We start from the raw sequence: 4488 nt of genomic DNA on the forward strand, positions 1-4488 counted from the left end.
TAAATATAATTTTAAAAATTATATCATTAATAAAAAAAATAATTTTGTTATTAATTAAGGAAAAATAATAATAGCGTTCCTAAGTTTTAGCCTAACTAACACTTGAGAAGTTCAGTTTCCAAAAACCAATTTCGAAGTTCCTAAATTTTAATTTCGTAAACAAATACGTCATTCCTTCCAAAATTACATAATTTTTTCGTTAGTCTTAGCCATTTAAGTTAGTCAAATGATAGAAAAAAAATTAAATTCCAAAAAACACCCTAAGTGCAACCAACTCCACCTACCTCATACAAACCCTAGCCTTCTTCATTCTTGGCAAGCATTGCCAACTCGTTTGGGTTTTATCATCATTTCAAAAATGTTGCAAAGGTGATTCTAGTTTACTGTTGTTTAAAGCTTTTACGGTTGCTTCACTTTTCATCAGTTCTGCTGCTTCAACCTCTTTTGATGCATTTAAAGTTTTCTACACCTACAATGTATTGATTGGTAAATGCACAAATTTATATGTATAAGAGGATGCAAAATGAAGGGATCGAAGGAGATGGGATTGGGATTGTAGAGTTAATTCAGGTTTGTGGTTCTATTGTAGATTCAAGATTGAATCTTTAAGTACATGGGGTATATGATTAGGTGAGGAATAGGCATGGATGATGTCCTCCTTCATACTAGCCATGGATATGCATGCTAAGGATGGGCAATTAGAGCTTGCTTCACTTGTCTTTTAAGAAGATGAAATGTAAGAGTGTGGTTTCTTGGAGAGCATTAATTTTTGGCTTCGCTCAAAATGCAAATGGTTTTGCAGAGAAGGCAAACGCATTGTTGGTTGAGATGCAGAGTTTTGGATTTACACTAGATTCTATTTCTCTTATACAAACAATTTCATAAATTTTACTTGATTATTGATGAGATTGGTAAATGATATGTCTGGCAGTTTCTTTTTATTTTTAATTTAATTTGTAAACATTTTTAGTTGGATTAAGAGAAATGGGGAGAGAAAGAAGAACCACCAAGCACATACATATCAGTTTAATGGTCAAAAGTGGGTATTTTGGATGGCAGGACGTATTTATTGACGGAATTAAAATTTAGAGACCTCGAAATTGGTCTTTGAAAATTGAGATCCTCAAATGTTAATTAGACCAAAATTTAGGGATCCAATTATTATTTTCCCATTAATTAATTATAGAAAATAGCTAAAAAAAATTTAATTTAATTTGACATTAACCTCAATTATTTTAATGTGCAATATTTATATGATAAATGAGTAAACAATATTGGTGGAATATATTTCTCAAATTCATAGATAGATATAGATAAGATCACGAATAAATTTGTTTTTTCAAATTGAAGTCTCAATTTTATATATATATATATATATATATATATATATATATATATATATATATTTTAAAAATATAATTTAACAAAGAAAAGAAAAAGAAAACTCAACCATTTTATTTAGAAAAGAATTTTCCATTGAACATGATAATCAGCATATCAGGAGCATATAAGCACATGAAAAACACTTCAACACATTCACCGTAAATCCGAATCAACAATTTTTGAATAATATCACCATTTTTTATAAACCAATTTAACATAATTTGCAGTACAAAAATGACAGCTTTAATTTTAACATGAATGTTGAAATAACAAGCACAACCTTTGCATATTTGCATTTAATTAGAATTAACAGAAAGGAAATCCCACATAATATGAAAAAATATAAAGAATTGAAAAAAAATGGAAAAGAAAAAAAGAACAAATATATTTTCTCAAAAAAAAAAAAAAAAGAACAAATATAGGATGGGTTAGATAAAAAAAATAACAAAATTAAAAGATACTTGCTTATATCTCAACTGGCATGCAAGAAACCAAACCTAAAAGCATAACCAATGTAAACCTACTGCACATACATCCCAAGCAAGAGAAAACAAAAATATATATATTTTGTACTACTCCCAAAATCATTAATAAATTGTAATTGTGACATCCCAGGTTTGGGGCACAACACCTTAGGCGAATCCCACATCGGCTACGCACAAGGTGGAAGTCCTATACATAAAGGGTGGCAACCTTGAACATGGTAGACGCGTTTTGGGCTGGCAGAGTGGAGGTTTCCCTGGCCTAGAAACAAAACCATGCGGGCTTGTGTGGCCCAAAGCGGACAATATCTACCATGGGCTGGGCTGTTACAATTTGGTATCAGAGCCAAGCCTTGTCCCTCTGGCCGGTGGTGGGGCAAACCTCAGCGAGGACGCTGAGTCCCTAAGGGGGGGTGTATGTGACATCCCAGGTTTGGGGCACAACACCTTAGGCGAATCCCACATCGGCTACGCACAAGGTGGAAGTCCTATACATAAAGGGTGGCAACCTTGAACATGGTAGACGCGTTTTGGGCTGGCAGAGTGGAGGTTTCCCTGGCCCAGAAACAAAACCATGCGGGCTTGTGTGGCCCAAAGCGGACAATATCTACCATGGGCTGGGCTGTTACAATTTGGTATCAGAGCCAAGCCTTGTCTCTCTGGCCGGTGGTGGGGCAAACCTCAGCGAGGACGCTGAGTCCCTAAGGGGGGGTGTATGTGACATCCCAGGTTTGGGGCACAACACCTTAGGCGAATCCCACATCGGCTACGCACAAGGTGGAAGTCCTATACATAAAGGGTGGCAACCTTGAACATGGTAGATGCGTTTTGGGCTGGCAGAGTGGAGGTTTCCCTGGCCCAGAAACAAAACCGTGCAGGCTTGTGTGGCCCAAAGCGGACAATATCTACCATGGGCTGGGCTGTTACAGTAATAATTAATGATGTGTAAATATTTTTTTACTTCAAGCGATGAGCAGAACAAAAGCATTCAGAATCTACAGCAAAGAAGGCTCTGCTTCCAATAAAGGAGGCTATGCTTCCAACTCTCCTGCTTATGGAGATGTCTCGGGTCAACTTTCACCGTTCTTACGGGACTGCTACTCCATTTAGATTGCAATCTGTAGAAGCAATTAGCAAAATCAAATTAGTAGTATGGAGTGTACAAATATTGATATGTTAGATGCAGATAAAGAACAAAAAGTAATTAGTTTGGTAGTCATTTTACATTTGTGCTGCTATCCGATCTAAGAGCGAGATTGCCAGAATATGTGATTAGCCTTGAATAACTTATAAGAAATAATAGAGGACCTGGATCAGAAAAGCTTTCCATTACTCTCGAGCAGCTTTCAAGAAAAATTCAGCAATATATAAAAACATTGAAGGAGCAGTGTTAATAATTTGTGTTTCAATTTAAAAATTCAGCTAAATTGTAGGTATTTTATAATTTAAACAATTCAAATAACGTATTTTAGGATAGATAGTTATATATAGATAAAGTTTAGTGTTTTAAATAATGGATAATTTATAGTTAATTATTAATTAAAATATTTAAGTTGTCTAATCACAATACAAAAAAATAAATAAATGTCAAAAATTTCTAAAAAGAGAAAAATGAAATGCTAAATAGAGAAAATGATTTGAACTTTCTTTTTGTTTCAGCTTTTATATATATATATATATATATATATATATATATATATATATATATATATATATATATATGAACATATTTCCCTTTTTTAATTAACTGATTTTCTTTTTTCTGCAACATGTAGTGAGTGCTTTTGCAGCATTGATCGAGCCTAAGGTTGCAAATACTCTTATAAGGTTGAGCTTTTATATTCTTCATATTTAACATTTGTGAAGATACTTTTTTTTTTAAAAAAAATTTTGAGATTGATATTGACGTAGAATGGTTACATGAATGGAAATAAACGATTACACTCCGTTAGAAGTTTTGATGTTTAATCTGATGAATAAAATAGAGAACTAAGCTCTCAAAGAGGTTTATTGATATGAATAATAATTAAAAGATAATGAATGAGTCAATAATACAAAATAACATATTTATAGTTTTAGGTTAAAAGTCATAAAACCCTAAAAATAACACAAACTCCGTAAATAGACAAAACCTTAGGGAGGGAGGCGGCATGGGCATGCCAAGGACTCTCAGGGGCTAGCATGGGGTGTGCTTGGCATGGCACGAGCATGCCAACACTCGAATCTTCATGGGCTCGTCAGCACGGGCGTGCTTGGACTTCCAAAGGCTAGCACGAGCGGGCTTGGCTATAGCACGGGCATGCTTGTGTTCCTTATGCTTGGGCGTGCCTCGCTTCCAGGACTCTCAGAGGCTAACACGGGCGTCTTGGAAATGGCATGGTCGTGCCTCTTCTTGGATTTGCAGCGATCTAAGTCTTCCATATATTTAAGTGCTAGTTGCTCCGCATCAATCCCCTCGAGTGATCATAATTGAAATAGAAAGGGACCAAATCAACAACAATAAAAGTCCTAGAAATCTTCATGTTTTCGGGCAGGCCAAGTACATAGGCATTATCATTAATCTTTTTGAGTATCTGAAATGGGCCAATCTTTTTCGAATTAAGCTTCTTCTATCCTCTGCCAC

Source organism: Jatropha curcas, chromosome 9, assembly GCF_041381405.1.
Source record: "Jatropha curcas cultivar XTBG-Jc1 chromosome 9, XTBG_Jcur_1.0, whole genome shotgun sequence".
NCBI classification, from domain to species: Eukaryota; Viridiplantae; Streptophyta; class Magnoliopsida; order Malpighiales; family Euphorbiaceae; genus Jatropha; species Jatropha curcas.